Genomic DNA, 25,497 nt, shown 5'->3' on the forward strand with positions numbered 1-25,497 from the left:
ACCATCTGCATGCCAAGAGTCCAGCTAGGTTTCCTAGGAGCCTGGAAACTGCCTCAAGGACCTAGGAGTGGATCTTGGAAAGAAGTCTGTTGGGCTAATAGGGGGGAAATTAAAAGCTCAAGTTATTTCCATGTGTCTGTTGCTTTTGTTTTGAAGCTCTGAGGCTTAACCCACATAGTGTGTACCTCCTGAACAAGTGCCCACGAGCTACAGTCCCAGACAAAAGCAGAGGTTTTGAGACTAGAAGACCATGCTCCAAGTCCTCCTCTGACTCTATCTGTGTCGTGTTATTTGCATATGAAAAGGCCCCCACAGATTTGTATGCCTGAACACTTGACCTGCCATGGGTGGCACTTCATGGAGGTAGGATCTCTAGGACTGTGACCTAGATATCAGAAGTCAGTTGTAGAGGGTGGGCCTTAAAGCAGATAGGGCATTTCTGGTTCTGGTCTGGCTCTCTGGTTCCTGTTCCAACAAGACAGCAGTTCACAACATGTAGGTCACGACCCTTCGGGGACTGCATAGCGGATATTTACATTATGATTTATAGAAGTAGCAAAATTACAGTTATTAAGTAGCAAGAAAAGTAAATTTTATGGTTGGGAATCACCACAACATAAGGAGCTATATTAAAGGGTCGCAGCTTTAGGAAGATTGAGAACCACTTGACCAAGACAAGACTAAGCCCCCATGGTGCCAACCGTCATGCTAGCCCTGCTATGATGGAGTTTATCACCTGAAACTGTAAGCTGGAACAAACTCTTCACTTCTATCATCAAGTATTCTGGTACAAATAGGAAGGAAGAAATGAATACAGTGTACTCTTAAAAGAATCACCCTTAACTTCATGTTCCTTATCCTGTAATTGGAATGATACGCACATCAAACTTGGCTACCGTGCGGTTGCGTTGGTATGACATGGACGTGCACTCTACCCATGCAAAGCACAGGTAAGTGAAGGGGAAGCATTTTCTGACTGTCCGGTTGCCACGCCTACACTCATGTAAGAGCCATGAGGGCAGCCTGGGTCCTCCTGTCAGGCAACCAATGCCAACCACAAACGCCAACCACAGAATCATGTCCCTGGAGACAGGTATCCAGAGCATTTAGATTCCAGAAGAGATCTGTCTTCCGGGAGAAAAACAAATATACAAAGTTTGACCTCAGTGGGTGATTCTGTCCAAGCCACCCCTAGGGTGGGAGACTGAGAGGCACAAAGGGAGAAGATGGCTCTCACAGGAGGAGTTGGCCCAGCACATTGGCTCCAGATGGGATTTCAGCTGGAAGCACACAGAAGCAGCTGAGCTCAAAGAACACTGAGGTTTTCTGGACCTGCTCTCTGGCTGGCGGATGAGCCGCATCAAGGGAAAATGGAGGACAGGTGGTGTGGACAGAAGGCAAAGGAGACAGGATTAGAAGAAGCAAGGGAGAGGTCACAATGGAGGGTCACATTCCAAATCTTTCACTTGGGTGGAAATTTTCAACAAATACAACTGCCACAGGATGCCACTAGATCTTCATCAATAAAAAAAAAAATTCAGACCAAGGACCATAGTGGACTGTTAAATTGGATGAGACCTTTCAAATGACTGGCACCTCCTGCCCCATCTTCATTTTACAGATAAAAGGATGGCCAAGAGACATGAAGTTCAAAGTCAGCAATTGAGTCTCTTGAAGGAACAGAACTGGGATTCGGATCACCTGATTTTCAGGCCAGTGTGCCCCTTACTATCAATAATTGAATGGACCCTAGGACAATACAGTGAGTCCAGGTTTTTTGTCACTTACCTTGCAAGTGTGAGAACAAGGCCAATTGCGAGAACCCAATTGTAGATGGTGATGGTGGTGATGGTTGGTTGGTTGGTTGGTTGGTTGGTTGGTTGGTTGGTTATTAAAGGGAGGTTAGAGACATGGCTCAGTAGCTAAAAGCACAACTCAGAGGACCCAGATTCAGTTCCCATCACCTATGTGGCAGTTCACAACCTTCTGTAACTCCAGTTCCAGAGGAACAATACCCCATTCTGACCTCTGCAGCCACTGCACACAAGCAGTGCACTTCCACACATGCATGCAGGCAGACACTCGTGCATGTAAACTAAAAATAATAAGTAAAAATGTTTTAGAAGGGTGGTTATGACGGCACATTGTTGTAATCCAAGATCTGGAGAGGCAAGGATCTCTGGGGCTCGCTGGTTGGTATATAAAAAGACTCTCCTTGGGGAGTTAAAACATACACCCAGAGAGGGAGCTCATAACAGACCAAAATATGAATGCCAGCAAAATCGAACTTGGTGCACCAATGAGTCTTATTGGGGTTAATTATAGGAATATTGGGTGAGAGAGTACTTATAAGAAATGACTCAAAGTCTACCCTAAAAGGGGTTACAGTTTTCAAAAGCTGGTACCCTGGAGCATACTGCACAGCCTATAAGCAGCTCAATGGGTTTGGAGTGTCTTTTCCAAATGACTCTAGTCTAAACCTCTTTCAGGCAGCTCAACTGGTTTCTTCTTCTAGGAAGCTGCTATGGTCTCAGAGTCTTCTTTGCATCTTGGCTTGTCTGAGACTGCCTTGCACCTCCTTCAGTACTTACTCTGGGAGGGGGAGACCTATCTAGTGAATTTGATCAGTTTCAGGGACTTCCTGAAGCTTCTTTGAATTGTTTATCTTACTGTTTAAAGTGCTTCCCTGCCAGATGGAACCCTTGACTCTCACTGGAAACTGTTGCACAACACTGGCCAGCTAGTCTTGTCTACTTGGTGAATTCCAGGCCAATGAGAGGACTCATTTCGAAAGAAAGGAAGAAAGGAAAGAAGGAAGGAAGGAAGGAAGGAAGAAAGGAAAGAAGGAAGGAAGGAAGGAAGGAAGGAAGGAAGGAAGGAAGGAAGGAAGGGTGAACAGCACCTGAAGAACACAACAGCTGAGGTTGTCCTATGGTCTCCACATACATATACACATAAGGTACACATACACATACATGCACCCACACATACGCACACATACACACACAACTGAGTGGAGATAATAGTAATGCTACTGTAACAACTAAGCACAGCACTGCAGAAACTTAAGGAATGAAGAGGTTCTTTCCCTTTCGGTTCATATAAGACACAGTATGAATACCACATGGGGTGGAGTCTCTGGAACATGGCCTGATGGGGAGTCTTGCACTCTGGGAGGTTGCAGATGAGTGCATTTGGAGAAACATTTGGGTGGATGGATTTCCAGAGTCACAATAAACGCTTTAGACAAACTTCCATTAAACAGGGCTGTAATCCTAGCACTCAGGAGGCTGAGGCAAAAGGATCATGAGCTCAAGCTGGGCTGTGTAAAGGGTATGGGGGAGGGGCGCAGAAAAATGTTTTAGCCACAAGGGACTCTGGCATCCCTTTAGAGAGCCTAGCAGTGACATCACTGGATGTGGGATGGCGCTTCAGATGTGGCATCTCTCCTTAGATAGGAACCATTCCTAAAGAATTAAATCTGGGCCCTCCGCAGCCATGCACCAGAAGCTGAAAGAATGAACAACTATGGAGCAAAAAGAGATCTTGGCCAACAGCAACCCCTGTGATGGGCCAGGTTTGGGACGAGAGGGGCCATGGCCTTTTGCCACCTGAGGCAAGTTTGGCTTCAGGAAGCTTACCAAGTAGGACAGACTCAAAGAACACACAGCTCCCAGCCTGGAGAAGGTTCTTCCTCTTGGGCCGTCAATCCATAGAATAAGGAGTTGAAGCCCCATATTCAAAATGTTTCTGACAGTCATGCAGGGTTCTCACTGCGGCTAGTGAAGTCATGTGATCCACCTACTCTGCTCTGGGCTCCAATAATAAACTAGGCACAGTCCATTTGTTATTATTGTGAGCATTCGTGAGAGTGAGTCACCCTCTTTAGTGTGGACTATTACACAAGAACCTGGATTTTTTATTTGATTATATTCAGACACATGCCCATGACTCTTTCTTTTTAAAAATTTTTATTTTATATTTAGTTTTGTGTGTGTGTGTGTGTGTGTGTGTGTGTGTGTGTGTGTGTGTGTGTGTGTAGAAAAACTGACCATAGTGGCATAGGCTTGCAATCCTAGCACTTGGAAAAGTAGAAGGCAGGAGGATCTTTGGGATTCATTGTCTAGCCAGCTTACCCAAATCGCTGAGTTCCAGGCCAGTAGGAGACCCTGCCTCAAAAGATGTGATGAAGCGGGGCTGGGGATTTAGCTCAGTGGTAGAGCGCTTACCTAGGAAGCGCAAGGCCCTGGGTTCGGTCCCCAGCTCCAAAAAAAAAAAAAAAAAAAAAAAAAAAAGATGTGATGAAGAATGACAGCCAAGCATGTACTCTGCCATGCACACATATCTGAACATAGATACACAAACGCACACAGAGACACAGACACATACATGCACACACAGAGATGCACACATACACACAGAGTCTCACACACAAGAGAGAACACATATGTTGGGGGAGACAAGCTGTTGTCATAAGCCACATAAGTGAATCCTATTTTGATCACCCTGTGGTACTTTTTTTTTTTTTTGAAGAAAATGGAAACTCAGAAAGGCAAAGGTGCCCAGAGACCATATGCTGTGGGGTGGATGGAGAAATAAGGACCAGCCAGCTATGACACTTGACTGAGCAATTCAGGAAGACATCTGGAAACTGAAAGGCAAATTCCAAGCCTATCACTCCTGAGTCAGGAGCTCTGCCCCTGTTCTATTCCCAGAAGATTATGTCAGGAAAGCCCGCCCCAAAGCAGCACTCAGCCCATCAGTCTAAATGATGGTGCCTGGACTCTAAGAGCAGAAACATCACCCCTGAGGAAAAAAGCCTGGTGTTAGCCATAGGACATTCTAAAGATGCTGCCGCCATTGTCACCGACAAGCACGCACATCACCTTCATGTGATCACCTTCTAAACTGGGCAGCAAGCCCCCAGTCCCAGCTTATTAACTCTGGCTGCACAAAGGGGATCTGGTGCTGACAAAAGCTAGGGTATCTCAAGGCATCTGTGACTTTATAGGTTGCAGTGTTTAAAAATAAACTTACTCCCTGGCCTTACACACATATACTAATACATAAAGGGGAGAACTAGCCATTGGAAGAATGGAAACCTATTTCACTCTGCAGCGATCCAGTCTGCCTCCCCCCACACACACACCCAGCTCAGAAATGTGCTGTGCTCAGCGTTTCTGTACGACTGCTGCATCCCTAGTAGAAAAGGCAGGGGCGGCTGCAGCAGCAGCAGCAACAGTAGCAGCCACAGCACAGACTCCAGGGGTTGGGAATCAGAGAGCACCATTTCTACCTCTTTGGCGACAGAAGCACCAAGTCACAAGGAGAGTGAGGATGTAGTCCAGAGGCTTCTGGGCTATATCACTCTGAAGATGGTGAGTAACAACCTATTCACTGGGGGCATCAACCAAGTAAAGATTCTAGGTCCTGACAGAGAGAGAGAGAGAGAGAGAGAGTGTGTGTGTGTGTGTGTGTGTGTGTGTGTGTGTGTGTGTGTGTGTGTGTGTGTGTGACAGAGAGAGAGAGAGAGAGAGAGGCACATGGTGGGCGCTTACATTTTCATGGCGCAGAAATACATATTTATCTGTGAATGCAGCAAATAAATAGAACGCAGTGTTTCTGAGCAAGAGTCAGAGCAGCCGCGTTTTCTGAGGTTCAGAGAGATGCGACCCTAAAATTACAGAGTTACTAAGAAACAGGTCTTGAACCTAGGGTCCAGATCCCCAGCACAAGATTCCTTTATTCTACAGGGATGGGGGATATGATAGGTGCCCTCCGGCCAAGTGATTCAATACCCCTGGGCATGAAGCCAAAGGCTGCAGCTACAGTGTGAAAGTCACTGGGACACAGCTCCCTGTTTACAGTGAACATAGGGAGCTATTTTGGACTAACTGCAACTCGGGCACAACAGCAAACAACAGTCTGTGTTGGCCATAAATCGCCTCGCCCTCACGGCCGTCCTCTCCCTTGAGGTTTTTCTCTGGGCCACAATATCAAGTACTCCCATCACCTGGAAATGCTTGCCTTGAAAACATTGCCTCACCCGGTCCACGGACTGCGTGTTTGCTGAATGTCATCCATGTACCAGGTGTGATGCAAGTGACCCATGGGTTTGTGGTTTATTTTACTTTATGGCCATGCCAGAGATCTCACATGCTGACTGAGATGCACTCACCAACCCCAACGCCCACATTCGATATCGCAACACTTACCCCAGCACAGCATCCTGAGGCCTTACTACTCCCATTATCCATGCCCGACAACAACTCAGGAAGACTGGGGCTGGGTAAGGTTAAAAAACATGAGCTGCTTAAACCTTTTTTTAAGTTCTATTTTCCTTAATAATTGTAGCTCTTAAAAAGTTGATGTCTATGATTCCCTCAGCCAGTATGACCTTTGACTCTAAAATGGAAGGGAATATTCTCTCCTCAATAAAAAAAAGCAATTATTTACAGCAGTCTGGTTCAAACTGCAAACAGAGCAGAACAATGGAAGTGTGGACTCTCAGTTAGGCATCGCACGCACCATGGGGTCAGCCTTATATTTTTCTGAGTTGCTCTAAGTTGACAGGATGAGATACATTTCAGAAACTTGACTGTGTCTATCAGCCAGGTCTATGTCTGAGGAACCTAGACATGCTACTTGACTTCCCGGTGCCTCTATCTTTTCAAGTTGATAAACTGATGGCTAAGACTCTATGATTTCTGTCCTCCCTCCGAACACTGAAATGTTCGAGTGTACATTCACTCCTTCCTTATTCAAGCATGTCTTGAGTTTCTGTGGCACGCCAGATGTGTTGCTGAGGCTGGCAGGGAGCTTCTACAAACCTGGAGGAGATGTTATTTGCCAGCAGCAATAGTTCCTGTCAAGCCCCCTCTAATCAGAGCATCTTCAGTCATTGCTTCCTATCATGCACAGCTACAAGACTGTCCCTATGCTAAGAGGTCTGTGTCCTTCTCTCTTGCTCTTTTCTGCAGTAGCACTCAGCGTGTACTCAGTAAGTCACAGTTCCAGGCACAGTGCTAAGCAGCTTTCGTGCATGACGTCATTTAACCTTGACCATCATCCTATTCAGTCGATAATATGATTAGCCCAACTTACAGATGAAGAAACTGGCAACTTATCCAAAATGGCGTGGTTGAAAAGAATGGGGACAGCGTTCCTGTCCAGGGGTGATGGGAATGAAGAGAGGGGTGATGGTTAGGTGGCATCAGGGTTGTATTTAGTGCTACTGTTTTGAATGGTGCTGGATTTGGTGATTCATGTGGGGAAGCTGAGGTGGGAGGGCAGGCACAAATCCAAAGCCAGCCTGGGCTACAGTGAGCTCCAGGCCAGCCTAGACTGCAGAGTGAGACCCTGTCTCAAAACAAAACAAAATAAAAGGCTAAAATGTTAATTTCATGTTACATATTGTTTACCTAATAAAAGAAAAATGGTAGGATCAGGGATATAGTTCAGAAGGTAGAATGTTTGTCAAATGTTTGTCGGTTTAAGCCCAGAGTTTAAGCCCCAGCACCACACAAAACTAGGAATGGAAATATGTGCCTGAAATCTCAGAGCTCAAGAAGTGGAAGCAGAGAACCAGGTGTCCAAGGTCATTTTTGGCTATATATTGAGGCCAGCCTGGGCGACATGAGATCTGTCTTAAAGAAAGGAAAAGGGGAAGGAAAGAAAGAAGAGAGGGTGAGGGGAAGAAAGGAAAAGGAAGAGGGAGGGAGGGAGAAAAAGAGAAAGGAGAGAGTGAGGGGGAGGAGGGAAGAAGAGAGGAAGGCAGGCCAAAAGTGAGCACCATGACTCATCTGCATTGCTACCAACAAATAGGACACAGAAATGGAGCTGACGAGTAGAACATGATCAAGATCATACAGAAAACATCTCAGGGGTAGGGTTTTCCTAATAACGAGTAAAAGGTTTTCTAAACCTGTGTGTTAAAAATGAAGTGTGTATGTAGTGGTGGAGGTCCCATGCAGCCCACTACGGCTTCCAACTTGCATGTAGCCAAGGATACATTTAAATTAGTCTGGCCTCTACTTGCCCAGTGGTGGGGTTATAGGTGTGGCCTACCACACCCACCTCATGGGGAGCTCGATACTGACCCCGGGGGTTCTTGCATGTTAGACAAACAATATAAAACTGACCTGTGTCCCCAGCCCTTAGGATGAGATTGTCACAGTGTTCCAAGCTTGCATAGCCTTTCTATGTTGTTGGCTTTTTAAATCGATGACCAAGAGAAGGAGGTTCGAAATCTCTGGATCGTAATCTCAAGTCTCTTCCTATAAGGACTTCTCTTTGCTCATGTTGTTTCTTTGGCTTTTCTGAGTTTGGAGGTTTCGGGGGTTGGCTGTTTTCAGTTTCTAAGAGCACACAAGTTTAGAATTACCATTCTACTCAGTTGGTCTCCCTCCAGTGGTTGCTGTGGATAGCCCACCTTTATCAATACATTTAGTATTCCAGGTTGCTTTAGCCTGATATCTACAAACATTGTCAGTTTTTGATTGGTTAAAATATAGCTACTTGCCAGTCATGGTAGTACACCCCTTTAATCCCAACATTCAGGAGGCAGAGGCAAGTGTGTGTTTGAGGCCAGCCTGGTCTACAGAGCGACTTCCAGGAGAGCCAAGGCTACACAGAGAAACCCTGTCTCAAAATACAAAAACAAAAACCACCACAACAAAAAAGATCTATCTGTCATTCTTTCCCCACCCTTTGCATTTTGTATATTTTTACATTTTCCTTACAAACAACACATAGGTAGATTTTATTCTGACTCTGGATATATAGATAGATATGATACATAGATAAATATATATGCATATATATGATGCTGCTGGTGCAACATACAATGACAACAACACTTATTTCCGGGAGATTTTCTGTTTTCCTCATTGAAGGGTCTCTGTGAGCATGTTCTTCACATACCCCTTATAGCATGTTAAAGAGAGAGAAAGAGAGAGGCCTTCCTGTCATCCTGTGTCACTTCATCACACCTGATAAACCTTGAATAGCATCTGGGTTCTCCCAAACACCACGCCCCCCCCAAAAAAAATTCACAATCACAGCAGCTTTCTCAGTCTCTGCCCTTATGCCAGTCATGCTAACCTATTGTGCCAGCAGTGAACTGTGCAGAATGTGATCTCCCTGAAAACAGACCTAGATTTTAAACCTGAGTCTCCAAGATGGAGACTGCCTTAGACCCTTGAGGTCTAAAGAGGTTGCTACAGTTACCCTCCTTTGCTACCTGTCACCCACAAAATATTGGGAAACTACTCTGGTCTTCGCCTAAGACAAAGCCAAGGATGTCATGGCAGTGTTTGCCAGCAGCTTCCTTTCCTCCTTTGTGACGCTGAACTGGAGTCATCAGGCACTAGTCAGACACTCTCCTGCTGAACTGTATCCCCACCCTTTGGGGGTCCTTCCTTTCTTTCTTTTCTCTTCCTCTCCCTCCTCCTCTCACTCCTCCCCCTCCTCCTTCCTAGATATGAATCTCTTCCTTCAGCTAGCACTTATTAAGCACTTGCTAAAACATATTTTATATTTTATCATTTTATCCTGACAACTCTATCATAGGTGCATAAGTATTATTTCCCTTTACAAAAAGGATCTCTGAAAACTTGAGGTTCTAACAAAACTAAGCTATGGACTAATGAGAAAGGAAGTGAACAAGAACCCCCAAGATATAGTGAAATAAATTTTAAAAGGGGGTGCTGAAGAGATAGCTCGGTGGTTGAGAGAATTGGTTCCTCTTGCTAAAGACCCAGATTGGATTCCCAGCACCCACATGGTGGCTCACGACCTTCTGTAACTCCAGTTCCAGAGGATTGAATAATCTATTCTGGCATAAAGGGCACTGCTTCCTCATGGTACCCTTACATACATGCAGGCAAAACATGCACACAAAATAATAGTATAAAAATTATCGGGCTGGAGAGATGGCTCAGTGGTTAAGAGCACCGACTGCTCTTCCAGAGGTCCTGAGTTCAAATCCCAGCAACCACATGGTGTCTCACAACCATCTGTAATGGGATCTGATGCCCTCTTCTGCTGTGTCTGAAGACAGCTACAGTGTACTCATATACAAAATAAATAAATCTTTTGGGGTTGGGGATTTAGCTCAGTGGTAGAGCGCTTGCCTAGGAAGCGCAAGGCCCTGGGTTCGGTCCCCAGCTCCGGAAAAAAAAAGAACCAAAAAAAAAAAATTATCAAAAGAACACCGGATTCCCCCTCTCCTCAGCTAACCCTTCTTTGGCTTCCCACACAATCAGGCCACCTAGCAAACAACTGTGCTGAGCAAGGCACACCACACATAAGAGCCTCGATCTCATCACAGCCGCAGGACTCCCCCTAGGCCATGCACACAACAGTTCCAAGACCATGCTTATCTAGGGAAGCACCATCTCCCCAAACTCCAGGTCTGCAAGGTTTCTGAAAGCCTCAGGATTCAGCTCCTGTTCCCCAAAATTCCAGGCATGAACTGCTATTAGGCTCCATCTCCCTTTGTACTCTGTCTGTGGTGCTTGTTCACTCTCCGAGACGCCTAAGAGTAGCCATGAAGTGTGCTTTCTCCAGACTCCTCTTCTGCTGGGAAGACCAGAGAGAGGGACTACATGGTGAGGCCTGGGGACAATATTCATTTACTAGCATTCTTGAAAGAGTGAGTTGTGAGAAGCTATGGACCTCAGGGAACATCTTTATACATCTTTTTTATGTATTTATTTCTTCTTACTTTGTTTATTTGTGCAAGTGTGCATTTGCACATGTGCATCACAGAACACATGTGGGGGTCATGTGGGTCCTAAGGGCCAAGCTCAGGTTGTCCCGCTCAGCAACAGTGAGTCTATCCACTGAGCCATCTCTCTGGCCCCTGGTTTATTCTTCAAAGAGAATAAGAGGAGATAGCAAACCATTCACTGGTTATTAATCAGTAAACTCCTTGGTCTGAACACCATCATCATAGTTCATATAGAAAACCAGGTAGAACTGGAATGTCTAACCTCTGAGATCCATGGCTGTTCTATAAGGCCATCAGTTGTGGGGGGAGAACACAAGAGCCTAGATCAAGCCAGCACCTTTTCATCAGGTGAGGAGTTCCCAAGATGTTCACCGATGTTAAGGCCTTTAAAGCTTCCTTTAGGAGAGCAAACAAAAGGTGCCAGTTGATCAGATGAGATCCTGAACAGTAAGTCGTTCTGTTAGGAACCAAGAGAAATCCTCACAAGGGGGAGCAGAGAAGACCACAAAAGGTCAGGGTGGCAGACAAGTGGAAGGCACCCACTGGCCTCTATCTATCTGTGAGGGAAGGCCTAAGCATCTGAAAGGGGAAAGGACAGACCCAAGGGCCCAGCCAAACCTAAAGCTTGAACCCAGGCTCCTACCTCTTCCCTATCCATAAGTCCCACACCAGAGAGCCCAATTGGGTACACAGGCTTCTTTATTAGACAGAGAAGGATCTTGGTAAGATTCTGATTGCTGCTTTATCACGGCAAAGAACTAAATTAACTGCCACAATTCTTGTCCCAGGCAGTGAATAATTTGAATCTTAATACTGGGGCTGAGTGGAGCTCAGTGATGAAGTATGTGCTTAACATGGGGACCCCAGTTCAGTTCCCAGCACCAAACCAAAAAGTAAACAGAGAAAGGAATCACATAAAGACAAAAAGCTCTGGTTTTTATTTATTAGTTGTGCCTATGTGCATGAAGGGTGAGGTGAGGTGAGGGGTGACACAGCACCCTGAAGGTCAGAGGACAGCTTTGAGGAGTCTGATCTCTCTACCATGGGTTCTGGAGTGGAACTCATGTCATAAGGCTTGAGTGGCCTCCCTCTTCTTTCCCCACCCCAACCCCACTTTTTTTTCTTTATCCCCACATTTTTTTTACCAGTTCTTCCTTTTATTCTATGGTACTAGCTCCGGTGTCTGACCAGGCACCAAAACTCGAGTGTCGGCCAAACTAGGGACCTTGATTTACCAGGCCTATCTTGGGGTAGCAGTTCACCCAGAAGGAAGTATGCACCTTGATTGACAGTCTGCTACCCCCAGAATTTCCCCAGGAGAACTCTACCCTGGAAAGAATTGCTAAATTCTCTGACACCCCTCCCCTGCCCTACCCCAAGTGGTGGTGGAACACTGCTACTGCCCTTAAAGGTTGCTGTTTAAATGCACAGTGTTATCTGCGCTGTAGATCATCGCCTTTGGCTTCCTGGGTCGCAGGGAGGATGGCAGCATGATGCACACCAGCAGGTCTGTTATTTAGGATACAGTGTGTGTGGTTTATGTTGATTGCCCTGAGTATCCTCTCTGAAACATAACCGGCATCAAAGGGTTAGTAACAACCTACCCTTTGCAGTCCCGTTTGTGTGGTGTACAACACTGTTTAGCAGTGGGGAAAAAAAACAGTCTGAAGTGACATTTCTCCTCCGCTGATCTGCCGTCACCTCACCCTGCTTGCAGGCAGCAGGACAAATGCTGTTTTGGTTTGTTTGGTTTGATTGCTTTTATAAAAAAAAAAAGAAAGAAAGGAAGGAAGGAAGGAAGGAAGGAAGGAAGGAAAAGAAAAAGAAAAAGAAAAGAAAAGAAAAGGAGAGAAAAGAAAAGAAAAAAAGAAAAAGAAAAAGAAAAAGAAAAAGAAAAAAGAAAGATCAGCTTTGCGTTAGATAACGGCATCCGGGTTCTAGAAGGCTGTGGAATGGCATTATGACAGAGAGCAGAATCTTCGGAGCTGGCAGACTTGCACCCCAATCCCAGTTGACACACTTCATCAAGTCATTCAAAGCAGTCTGCAGTGTCTCCTCTTTGTAAAATGGGGTTCTCCTGTCTGTGAGACTGTCGATCGATCGTGGGTCGTGTGAGAGAAAGGCCCCAACAGCACTGCGCCTGACTCGGAGTGGGTATGCACGGCCCCCTTTGTTTTATGTAGTGTTTGGAAATGCCGTTTACTGTGCTTTACTGTGCTGTGCAATTCAAGAGCGTGAGCCCTCCGCCGCCCCTACCCTGTACTTTGCTCAACAGTCCTTTGGCCTCCCCGGCGATGTTATATATGCAGATGATCTGTTTGAAGCTGCCAAACACAGAGGGGACAGTGGTTTTATTTTATGAACAATGGTTAAGTGTCTCCTGAGTGCTGGCTACTGGGAAATAAATATTCTAGATTTCATCTATTCATTCATTCATTATAAAAAAAGCAATCCTCCAACGACCCCCCCATTCACCCAGCTTCCCTGTTCCTCCCTCTCTCTCTCTCTCTCTCTCTCTCTCTCTCTCTCTCTCTCTCTCTCTCCAATCCCAGAGGCCTAGCAGTCTTTTTGCCCAATTGGACGTTATTTTTCATTTTCTCCTTGTCACTACCTAATGTCCAAATTTATTTAAATCACCCTCAGACACAATCCTACAAGATATGAATCACATCTGAAGCAGGCTCGCCCCCACCAACTTGTCAGCCGTCTCACCTATGATTGACAAGATTTCCATTCCCGTCGTTTCGTCGACTAACTCTGCTTCAAATCTGTATATTTAATGAACACACCAATTGGTCCCTCGTTATCAGTCAGAGCCTTTTTTTTTTCAGGGCTAATGCACTGATTTTATAATTTATTGTGCGTGGTGGCTGCCTCTAAATGAAATTCACTGAAGGCCTTGTCCGGTTCATATTAACACAATATCTGGCACATGAATATGATCATGAGATCGCCCACCCCTCTGTCCCCTTCTGTGCATATAAACAGTTTCATGTTCCTGTTAGACACGAGCCAGGCTTTTCTAGCCCTAAAGTGTGTTGAATGTTATAACTCTGCACAAAGACGAAAAGAAAAACAAGCGATTGCTTACCCCCCCAAAAAAATATTCTCCAGTGCAAACACAATCTGACACATGTTAAAAATTGCCCGAAGCACTGGTGAGTTATGGTTCCTCTCCCGAGGCAGATAATTCATTAGGAAATAATCTCATGCCCTGTGTAGCAATTGAACAAAAATATTTATTTGTGGTACTATCAGATGATAAGGAGAACAGGGCTTCTTTGGAGGCAAGGGGGAGGGGAAGCCTTCAGTCGCTGCCCACCATAAGCATTGCAAATGAATCATTAGGCTTCATCCTGCAATCTAGGTCAGGATGGAGCGATGGGACACGGGATGGCTTTTAAATCTGCTGTAGGCTCCAGTCAACCTGCTTAGAAGGCACAGGAGGCCCAGTTACACTGGACTGGAACATTCCAAGGGGACTGGAGGGACTCTCACCTGCTGTAGGGACCATTACCTGACCCACAGAGTCATCAAAACTAAAGAAGGCTGTGCATTTAAATTTACATTTAAACACACATAGACTTTCAGCTTTCCTTGTGCTTTTTTAAGACCTGAGCAGGATTTGCCAGACAGATCTTTAAAAGAGAGATGCTATCTTCCTGCCTACTGGCTGGAACCAGCTCCTACACCCAGGGTGTGGACAAGGACTTTGCAAATCACCTCCCCATGTTGCTGCAAAAGAAGATGGGGGGGGGTGTCCTCCAGCAAGCCATGGTTTATTTGGCTTTTGGCTTTCTCTAAAGATTAGAGAAGTTGTATACTATTAATAAATCCTCAAATAAAACAGAAACAAAATAAATTGACTGATGACTGCCATCTGGTAAACTAAACTTGTACCCAAGACCCTTGTCAAGGGCCTTATTCTTCCCTCAAAATGAGTATGGAGGGTGCTAATTCCAGGAGTTTTGTGGGTCCTTCCTCAAAAGGGTTTGTGCCAGCTTTAATGTGATTGCTTCCTGAACATGTTAGAGACTTAGTGCACTGGATCAAAGTCCCTGAACTGTCCCCAGGTTCTTTTCCCTCTACACATGAGAGCTGGCTCTGTGTATTTTTCTAAACATGTCCCAAAATACAACTAACACTAGAGAGATGTGCATAGGAACATCTGAATCTTAAAAATTTACTCTAAGCAAAATGAACCGAATGAAACTGACAACAGGCTACTTCTTTTAGCCTTCTGTAAATGTTTTTATTTGCTTGTTTTAATTGTCACACCACAACTGTGCCTATTCATGGGGTGGCCTATGGTAATTCAACATGCATTCACAATGGGCAACTCTCAATTCAGAGTAATTAGCAATTCCAGGTCCTCGGGATTTTATCATTTCTATATGAAAACCTCCATGCTCTTCTTTGCCAGTTATGTTGAAAAATAGCATACGTTGCTTTAGATTAATGTTACCCAAGCTGTTTACTTCCTTTATTTGACAAAAATCATAAGGAAAAAATTTTAAAATGCAAATATGATATAGGAGAAAATATACAACGACAACAACCAAAATTACCCAGGTTTTGTCCTAAACCTCTGAACTTACTAGGAATCAACTTCAAGGTTCTAGAAGGGATTTTTCCATCTCTCTGGACCTTGCTTTTTTCTTTTATGTGCATCAGAAGGAGTTAAGCAGCTCCTGAGATCTATCATTAGCAGTCCAAATGCCACCTCCAAATTTGTTTTCTGCTGTGTTTTGCTTTTGGAAAGACAAGGTAACTGCAGAAGTATCTGCGGTTATTTCCAAAGATGTGAACTGACGTTCACAGAAAGCGAGCACTTCTGAATCTGCTGAAATTGATATAAAACTTGCAAATGAGGGAGGCTCACTGTAAAAATGATCCTCCAGAATAGAGTTGAATGACTTTGGATGGAGATTTTATAAACCTCGAAGCAGTCTCTCTCTCTCTCTCTCTCTCTCTCTCTCTCTCTCTCTCTCTCTCTCTCTCTCTCTCTCTCTCTCTCTCCCTCTCTCCCTCTCTCCCCGTCCCTCAACATTACTGGAAAGGCCTGAAGAAAACCGGTATCAGACAAACAGACAGATAAGTAAGAACAAACTTAGCTTATTTGTCTGAATATTTCACTAGGGATGGGAGTTTTGTATTCTGAAACTAGAAGGCGATGATAGAATATTCTATTTCAGGACATTTTTTTAAGCCATTTAAAAGATTTCTGCCGCAGGATAAAGGACTCGTCCTGAATGCAAACAACAAGCAAAGAGTGTGCTAGAGGCTCCGCCATCATATTAAAAATTAAACCCGCTGCATTTCATAATGGGCTCTCTCTCTCTCTCTCTCTCTCTCTCTCTCTCTCTCTCTCTCTCTGTGTGTGTGTGTGTGTGTGTGTGTGTGTGTGTGTGTGTGTGTGTGTGTGTGTGTGTACAGCTCCCATCTTTCCTCTCACCGTGGTGAAAATCGTACTCAGACGCTGTTCTTCATGTTTAACACGGGAGCATCAGCTGAGGAAGGTCAGAACCCTGCTTTTCTAAAAAGGGAACCACAAATGTCACTGACACATGCCACGGCTTGGCAGATAATATATTTCTTTCCAATCTCCTGCCCCTTCCGTTTCCCCACCCTCATGCGTGTGCCCAGCTGAAGGGCACCTCTCAGTCTTCCTTCCTTCCTACGGTGGGACCAGCAGGAGGCACGCCATTCACAATGAATTCAAAAGTACTCCCCTTTTGATTTCTGTTGTCTTTATTTTAACCTCAAGAAGGGGGAGAGATTTAACTCAGTCTTCACCCCAGGCTACGCTAATACTTAGGTCATGTCTGAGCTCTCTGGGGAAGCCCGGCTTTATCCCATCCGAGGGGCAATGGTGTCTTTTCAGTGGAGCTGTACAGCTGTCCAGCCATATGGGCCCCAAACAGCCCAGTCAATCCGATTTGGGGAGGTTTTACAATGTAATTTCTTAACGTGTTAGTATTTGGGGTGAGTTTGATCAGGCGCATGGACAGCCCTTAAGCCCAAGGGTTTAGGTTTTAAGAAGCCATTACAAATGGCCCAGCATCCATCCGCTCAGACTGGTTAAAAACAGATATGAAATCTGTGGCTGGGGGAGGGGCGAGGACTCCTGACCCCCTGGTCGGAGAAAGTCCCAGGGGTACGCTCTAACTATTAATTCAGCATCAGCTGCCGTATCTAAGCCCCCCCCCCCACCTCTCCTTTTCTTTTTTAACCCTGGTTCTCATCATTTAAGGCGTTCCCACTCCGGCCCGCGGAGCCTGTTACAAAACCAGGTCTCCGCTCCCCCACTCCACCCCCACTCCACCCCCACCCCACCCCCGCGCGCGCGCGCGCCCCACGCAGCAAGATGAGAGAGCCAGCATCCCGCAATGCCGCAACTGCGCAGGAGACTTGCATTGAAACCGTCCTCAAGCTGAACAAAACCAGGCCTCTCTGACAATCTAGCAAAGGACAGTAGCCTCTATGCACCATTGCTCTTCAGTCAAAACCGACTGGACCTCAAGTCACAGCCCCGTCCTTCCCTGGTGCAGGGGTTCGAAACTGTCTGCCAAGGAATGCTTTGTAAACAGAACATAGAATAGCCCTAAATCTAAAAACCTTGATCAAAATGGTGGGAAGTAAGACCAAGTCATCACTTACAGGGTGGTGCGAATTGGTGGAGACTATTATAAAGTGGTCAGTATTCCCAGAAAGATCGCCTAGTGGGGACCTTTGCCAACTAGCTACATTATTTTTTATTAAAATCTGTTGCAAGGATGTTTTAGTTCTCACTCACCCACCCCCCAAGATTCTCAATTCTAGAAATTTACAAAAACTGCTTATTTCCTAAGTTTCTAACCACACATTGTTGAAGGGGGAAAAAAAATAAAGCAAATGAGGGAGGTTTTGTTACAGCCATTCTTCTGTTGGGGCCCTTACCTAACAGTTGACAGAAATAGCAATGGCCTTGCATCCAGGGGGAGGGGGCATCCCCGGAGATCCATCCCGGCTAGGTAGATGCCTCGGCCACCACCCCCTGCACTGGCCATTGACATCTACAACACTTAAGGCTGCTTTTAGCTGTCCGAGTTTGTGAATTTGTTCTCCCCACGTCTACATGTCTTGAATTCAACATAGCCCAAGAAACAGTTCGGGGTTTTTGTTTGTTTGTTTCTTTTTTCTTTTAAGTCATCAAAGAAAAGCAGGCGTAGGGAAAGCAGATGGGCCTGCGTGTGCTGGTCGGAGCTGCCTCGCGGCTGCCGCAATAACCCTTTGGGAAGACAGATTTCTCATCGCAGGCGCGGGGGCTCGAATGGGGGAAGGTCTTTTCGGTTCGCTCTTATGGGGACATTCATTCTGGGTCCTTCTTTAAGCCACAGCTAACTCTGTGCTCTTGGAAAGAAAAAAAAAAAAAAAAACAGTTACACAGCCGCACAACTACAACAAAAGGCGCCTCCCCGAAGTGGCTCTCCACGTCCGCAGGACGGGTGGCTGGACGTGTAGACGCACTTTTGTGCCTCTGTAATCTCGGACGTCCATCTGGCCCCGGCGGGCGAGGGCGGGCGGGAGGGCGCGGGCAGGGGAGGAGCGCGCGCACGCAACTAGAGGCGCGAGCACGCGCGCCCGCTCTCCTTCACTTTCACCTTGACTGCGGGGGGGGGGGAGGTTGGGGGGGACGACAAGAGACTATGGTTCTCCATCCCCCCACCTTCCGCCATTCGTCTTCCCACCCCCAGCACTGTCCTGCCCAGACGCCAGCCTAGGGAGGGGTGAGGAGGAGGCTGCACTGGCGCTCGGGTCGCCGCACCGCCCCGCAGCCGCGCGCTCTCCGCAGTGACAGCAACCGCAACTGCAGCAGCACCCAGCTCCATCCTCACCAGCCTGGACCGAGCCCTAGCCCGGCAGTTCCGGCTGAGGACCAGAAGCAGAAGGTGTGCAGGTGCCCCGAGCCCCCACTCCATTGACCGAAGCGCAAGAAACCCGGAGTGGGCTAGATGCGGTACTGCACCAAGGGGACTGAGAAAAAGAGGACTGGAAAACATGAAGCGATTCAGACGGGGTAGGATTGAGCCTCAGAGTCCGCACAGAGGACTTTGGCAGGGCCTGGGGCAGCAAGGGTGGCTTCAAGGAATCGGAGGGTTCTGACCACTGCAGATGCGGCTCATGTGGGTGCGGCGAAAGCACCCACTTCTCCCAGGATCTAAACGGATAAACGGAAGCGAGTGTAAGTGTGGGGGTGCGAATCGCCACCTCCGGCCTTGGCTTTCCCGTTCCTGAGAGCACCCCCACTTCTCACTTTCCCAAAATCCGCATTTTTCTTGGCACAGCCCTCCCGAACACCGAGCTAAGAGAGGGAGGTGCCCGGGGGCAGTGAGAGTGACGTGTGCTGGTGCAGAGGGGGGTGGGGGGCTGCGGGCTGGGCTCTGTGGACCGACTCCTAATCCTCTTGTTTTCGGAACCGTCAGCAGATGTGGCTTCTCTTAGCTGAATAATCCGTTAAAGGAATAATAATTTTTAAAAAGGACTTCGGCCTCACCCAACGAGGACAGTGAAGGAGATCAGCGCCTGGTAAGACTAAAAGAAAAGGCACTAAATTCTCTGCGTCCCTCTCTCTGTCTTCCTCTCAATCCCCTCACCCCCTCCCCCTCTCTCCTCCCCCCCTTCTCCCCCATCCCCTGCAATCCGCACTCGACGCGAGTTCACGCGCAGGGCTGGATTTCCAGGCTGCACTGCAACTTCTCAGCGCGTTATTATTATTCATCTGAGGGTGCAGCCTCTGCAACCTTCGCCTCCTGCGCTAGCATCCTTTCCCCTCGGCCACGGCCACCAGCAGTGCAGTTTCTTCTGCACGCAAGCTCTGGTTCACCAAAGGAGGATTCTGGTTTTTTGCTATTTTTGTTTTGTTTTGGTTTGGTTTTGGTTTTTGGTTTGGTTTGGTTTTTGGTTTTATGTCTTAGTTCTCTTCAGGGTCATCGCCAGGATGCTGGGTTTAACCGTTAGCTTTTCCTCCGGCCAGGTGGAGCAACCACCAGTGCCGGCTGGCAGCAAAAGCCAAGGAAGCGCTTGGGGCTTGGCCAGGGAGGCCGCTCCCTGCTTGCGGGGCTGCCTTTAGCCTCCACTACTCTTCCGCATCCATCTGCCTGTATATTATCCCCATCCCTTTTTATTCCAATAGATCTGCCGTTGGTTTGGACTGGCTGAGACGCTGCGGGCTGCAACCAGTGTCTTTTAAGGGAGAACAAAAAGATGAGGATCTTGTGCGGGGCTCCGGGACAAAGCGTCTTGGGCCCGGTGACAAGGGTCACGCGGAACTCTGGCTCCCGGACTGAAGAGATCAACGCTGCCCAACGGTACCCAGCAGGACCTGCGGACCTCTGAGGGTATGTGGACTCAATTTTATTGATTTTTGTGGCATGCTTTAAGAGGGTCAGTGTTAGATAAAGACTGTGTCCCCCAACCCTATGGGGTGGGTGGGAAGCTGAGCGGAACCGATCCAGTTGGATTTAATTTGTCCTATATGCCCTCTACCTGGTCTTTTTGAGCCTTCTGGACGGAGAATGAGGAAGGCTTAGAAAAGAGAAGCAGTGGGGGTCTGCCTGAAAGGCTAAGGCACTAGTGGGGAGTGGGATGGGCCGGGGGAGGAGGGGGCGGCTGTGGTTTAGAAAGCATCTTCCTCACTCTGGTGCACTGGGTGGGTTTGCTCAGAGAATGGCAACGTGGGTGTCGAAAGCAGTCTTGAGAAATTGATATGTACACGCATAAGGTGACTGGACTTGTGTGTAAACAGAGTGGTGGAGAGAAGAGAGGGAGGGGTCTTAAAATAATGTTTTATTGTCCCAAAGGGTTTGAGGATCTCTCCCCCATCCCATCTAGCTACCTTCTATAGGGGTGACCTTTTAAATCTACGCCCACCCTTTACCGCTGTAAAACCGGTTGACGGGTGGGGTGGGGAACGAGTAGGGGCTCTCTCTCTCTCTCTCTCTCTCTCTCTCTCTCTCTCTCTCTCTCTCTCTCTCTCTCTCTCCCCTCCCTCCCCCTTCCCAGTCTCCCTCCTCCCTCTGTCTCCCCCTCCCTCTCCCTTCACTCCTCCCTCCCTCGCTCTCCTTTCGCTCCCCCTCCTTCTTCGTCCCTCCCTGCTGCATTTTGCATGAGCTATCTAGGTCATTAGCATTTTAGCGTATGCAAGACTTGACAAGGCTGATGAGGGGCCAGATGGGCCTCGCTCTTATTTATTTATTATTTTTTTTCTTTTCCTTTTTCCCATCTACCACTTGGGACCTAAGCGAGAGGACCGCAGCAGGAGAGTTCCGGAAGGCTGATTCCCACAGATCCTGGTAAGGGACCACTGCGGCTCTGCCCTGCGGCACGCCCGGCCAGGCTGCACCAGGACTCTACACTCTAGGTAAAGACCGCGGCCACACGCCCTGCCCAGGCAGCGGTAGCTGGGCCCCTGCTTCCCATCCCTTTCCTCGCTGTCATCTCCCTCCTCCTGGCCCCCCTCAGTTTCCTAGGCGAAGCTGAGAGCGAACTGGGTGGGTAGGATTCGCTGCGGTGGGGCGAGGTGGGGTTGATGTTTTTTCATTGTCTGGAACTGCAGGGGAGGCGAAGCGCGAGGAGAGGAGTGAGGGAGTAGGGGTAATTAACACTGGGGAGGCACCCCTCCGTCTCCCACTTCCACCCACACCCCGAACCCTCCACCCCCCTCCCCTTTGCAGGAAAAAGCTTGGAAACGAAAGGATGCGGGAGAACAAAGAGCCTACGGAGGACGTGGCTGTTATCTCATTGTCTGTGACTGGGGGAGCTGCGGTAGGAAGGATGCGGTGGTCCTTAGCTCATCGCGTTCCCCAAACCCCACACCCTCTCTGCTGTCAGTGCGCACGCACACGCACGCGTCGCCAGCTCTTTTTTTTTCTCATCCCTCGTTTTTTTCATTTCATCTTCTCCCCATCCCCTCCCTTTCTTTCCACCTTTCCTTCCTTTCTCCCTCCCTCCTTTTCTTCCCCCTCCCCCCTCCCTTTCTCCTATCCTCCCTCCCTCCCATCCTTCCTTCTTCCGATCTTTCTTTCCTTCCTTCCTTCTTCCTTCCTCAGGAGAAAGGCCTCTCTCTCCGTGTTCACAGCGGACCTTGATTTAAATGTCCATACAATTAAGGCACGCGGTGAATGCCAAGAATGGGGCTGTCTGAGCACCTTGGGTCCACGAGGGCCCGCCACGGAAGGATCGACTCAGCACAACGCCTTGTGCAGATTTCAGTGCTGCAGCTGCAGGCGCCCACAGTAGGGGTAGCGGACTTCTAAGTGCCTCGCAATGTAGCCCTTAGGGTGGGGAGGTGTGCGGCTACCAACAGAGAGGGGTTTGTGCAGATGCGAATAGAATCTAGGAAGCAAACAACTCGTTCTGTGATAGGAACACGTATCTATGCAAGCAGGGTGGTGGTGAAAGTAGAAAATAGCCTGGCAGGAGGGTGGAGAGTGAAACGTGCATCTTAGCATCTGGGACCCTGCCCATTGTAGAAGGCCAGCACCTTCATCCCTATCCGTTTTAGTTCCGAATTTCAATTTACCCTTAAACAAAAAATAATCGAGTACCCATGCGACTGGCGGACTGCCCCAGAGCCTGGACTGCAGCTACCTTGTGTACTGCTTGGGGGTTGCTGGGGGTAGTCTTTAGGGGAAGCTGTTTGTCACCCTTCGGTGGAGAGCTGCGGGCATTTGACAGGCTTAAGCAGGACTCTGGGGTGAAGGCAATCAGCAAATTTGTTCGTGGGCAGCACACAGACTCCATCAAAACTGACAGCTAGCCCACTGCTCAAAGCAGGGCCTCCCAGACTCCTTGGGGCTGTGACTGAAGTTTCAGGCAGAGATCCAGAAGCTACAGGGAAAAAAAGGCGCAGTACCCCGCATAGCCTCCCCCCACCAACCCAGAGTGAGGGCTGCTCCCCGTTGCTCTTAAAACCCCCGGACAGAAGGAAAAACAGCATGTGTAAGGTGGGGGCCTGCGGAAAGTCTGTTTCGAAACAGGCTGTCCAAGAACAGAAAGGGTTAAGCCTCCCTCATCCTGAAGCACCTGCTTCCCAAATCAGCCCCCAGCAGCAGCTGGTCCTGGAGGCCCCCCGACACAGTTCCATCCAGTCTCCATCTCAGTGTTCCGCCAACCTGCAGTGGATGGATGGTGGCCTGGTGGCCGACCTAAACTCATTAATTTCCAGGTGGAGAAAATGGAGGAGGGGCAGGACACAGCAGCAGAGGGAGGGAAAGGAGGCCAAGAGCTGGCCTTCCCCCTACCCCCAGGAAGCAGGCTGTAGCCCTCCCCCCTGCTGCCATGCCAGAGGCCTGCCTTTGCAAGGCCAAGCCCATAAAGGATGTTTAGGAGTTTAATCTGATTCCTAACACAGTAATCAGGGTCTAAAAGAGCATCCGTTGAAGTTAATGGAGGACTCTTGTCTCAAAGCCTCAGCCTCATCTTGTCTAGTATATTAGTATCTGAAGGTATCATGGATCAGTACCTCTCTGGCCTACTTTCCTCAAGAATATTCATTATTTCTTGAGTATCTACTATGTGTCCTACTTTGCGATTATTTCAACTTCTAAATTTCCTCACAGAGGAGAGTGTTAGAGCCAGCCAGGCTGAGGTTAAACTCACCACATTGCACCTAGGCAGTCCTAGATCCTTCTCTGCTCTGCAAAAATGAGCCACCACTGCCTGCTCACTCTTGCAGGCAGAAAGCTGCAGTGCACACATCCTGAGGGCTTCTCTGGCTGAGTCCTACAAGGCAAACAGGACTGCTTCAAGGTGGAAAAGGAAAGACTCAGCAATGGCTGTCCTAAGAGATGTCATAGTCATTACCTTCAAAATCTACCTCCCTTGAAATAAGAATTGGCCCCATCCTGGAATGCTCCCCTACCTTATGAATAGTTTAGAAGAGGGCAGCTAGTGTGCTGTACCATTTGGGGGTACGCCCATTTGCCGCAACACCCCCCTCTTCATGCTCGTTGAGATGTTATTTTGCCTTCAAGCAATGGCCTAAGCTGCTGATGGCTCAACACCCCCTGGACCACAAATGTCCCCATTAGCAATCCTCTGCTCAGTAATTGCTTCCCCGTGATTCCTTCAAATGTCCCCTCGTCCTTCACCAATATTTCATCTTACATAACCTCCAGATGCTTCCCCCAAGTAAGGTCCTTTTAGGTAGAAACCCAATATGCTTTTTCTTTGAGAACTCCAACCGCAGGCCCCGTCCATAAGGCCTGCCTGGGATCTGCTACAGAGGATCCGTGTTGGGAGGGGTGCATTGTTATTTTATTGCTTACGTAAACTCTTGGTCCAGAAAGCATTATTAGTGTGTGGGAGTGCTCTGGGCTGGCCAGTCTGTGTGAACCAGTGTGAGTATGTGTCTACCAGATCCCCTTCACAGAAGGGGTTTATGTGTAGGTCTCTAATGACCTGCTCAGCCCCAGGTATAATTGCAAGCCCCCTTTCGCTTCCACCAAATGAAGAGGCGAGGTCAGCCTGAGCCACCTCCTTCCTCTACCCTTGTCGCCCTTCTCTGCCCATCAGTAATTATGCAGAGAACTCGAAGCTTTCGACTCTCCCAAGGCACCTCTAGAATTCTCAACATCATCTCCCCTGCCTGTCTGAACCTTCTAATTACATCTTCTGGCTAAAATGAAAGGAGAAACGTATGATCTAACAGTAGGATGAGGTTGCCATCGCTTGATGACTGAATGTGTTTTCTTTTCCCCTTGGATTTGTTCACAACCACTACTGCCTTAGTCCCTATGGGGTACAATCTCTTGTGTTCCTTAAGGAACCCAGCGCTGGGACTAGATTTAGTAATGTATCAAAGAACTAATTACAATTGCTATGTTTCTCTCCCCTGCCAGAGACAGCCCAGATCTGTCTCAGTGAGAAAGAATCCATTCTTTAACAGAGACAGTGCGAGGGGGGGGAAATCTATGAATGTCTTCTGTTGGGGGAGGGTGCATTAAAAACTTTCATCAGATAACTAATATGTGGGAGGGGTATGTCCCCAGCTAGTATTTCTCCGTGCACACGTATTAAGCCATAGATTTTCTCACATCACCGTATCCATCGCTAATGTGGAAGGCACTTGACCACAGAAAAATGTGCACCCATCCACACCAGCTCTACAAGGAAAATTTCTCTCCCACTATTGAACTTACATAATACCCACCCCCATTCCAACCTTAGAGTGCCGTCTGGGGGCAGCTGCAGAATTCCTGCCTGGGACAGATGGAGCCTCCCCTTCCTCAGCTACTCTGTGGGTGGTTTTGAGCCCATGAGTCAACATGGGCAGACTGTAGTGTGTGCTGGCTGCAGCAGCGGTGGTGGTAGTGGTGATGGTGGTGGTGGTGGTGGTGGTGTGTGTGTGTGTGTGTGTGTGTGTGTGTGTGTGTATGAGTCTTAGCAGTCTGATTCACATTGAGAATATCAACAACAATGTTGAGAATTATGACACCTAATAAAGATCTTTTTTCTTTCAAGACCCATCTATAGTTCTTTCATTGGGTATTTTTGCCAAGTCCTAGCCAAATCGAATCAAATTTTTAATAATTAATTGCGCCACACACGAAAACGTGGTGCGGGGAGGGGGAGCAGGGTGGGAGAAGACTTTTCAGCTGAGTTTGTTGGAAGCAGCCTTTGTGCCTAGAGATTTTGAAGTACCAAATTCATGTGGGGGTGGGGCAGCAGACCTTCTGGAGAACAAGGAAAGTTCCAGGTCAGAGAGGTCCATCTTAACATTT

General features: G+C 47.7%; 2 long non-coding RNA genes and 1 other non-coding gene across 6 annotated transcripts in view; 2 read left to right on the forward strand and 1 right to left on the reverse strand.

Moving 5' to 3' along the window:
• Nucleotides 1–12,659, reverse strand: part of LOC102554489 (uncharacterized) — a 33,754-nt gene extending 21,095 nt beyond the window's left edge. The window contains exons 1-4 of one of the 3 annotated variants that reach the window (XR_005494057.2): nucleotides 12,337–12,622; nucleotides 8,142–8,357; nucleotides 6,216–6,285; nucleotides 3–94 (exon numbers count right to left, since the gene is read on the reverse strand). This is a non-coding gene — a long non-coding RNA (uncharacterized LOC102554489). Of the gene's footprint in view, nucleotides 1–2; nucleotides 95–6,215; nucleotides 6,286–8,141; nucleotides 8,358–12,336 lie in introns of all 3 variants that reach the window. The other 2 variants (XR_005494059.2, XR_005494056.2) reach the window with 2 other exon arrangements.
• An 81-nt stretch (nucleotides 12,660–12,740) lies between these two features.
• On the forward strand, nucleotides 12,741–25,236 carry LOC102554677 (uncharacterized). 2 transcript variants are annotated; one of them, XR_005494054.2, is made up of 6 exons: nucleotides 12,748–12,886; nucleotides 18,469–18,956; nucleotides 19,201–19,300; nucleotides 19,908–20,112; nucleotides 21,016–21,134; nucleotides 21,448–25,236. It is a non-coding gene; the product is annotated as an uncharacterized LOC102554677 (long non-coding RNA). The 2 variants fall into 2 exon arrangements; XR_010057932.1 differs by having other exon boundaries at nucleotides 12,741–12,886; nucleotides 18,469–19,300.
• Nucleotides 21,828–21,912, forward strand: Mir124-1 (microRNA 124-1). Its single transcript, NR_031866.1, has one exon. It is a non-coding gene; the product is annotated as a microRNA 124-1 (primary transcript).
• Nucleotides 25,237–25,497: the final 261 nt, after the last annotated feature.

Source organism: Rattus norvegicus, chromosome 15 (genome assembly GCF_036323735.1).
Source record: "Rattus norvegicus strain BN/NHsdMcwi chromosome 15, GRCr8, whole genome shotgun sequence".
NCBI classification, from domain to species: domain Eukaryota; kingdom Metazoa; phylum Chordata; class Mammalia; order Rodentia; family Muridae; genus Rattus; species Rattus norvegicus.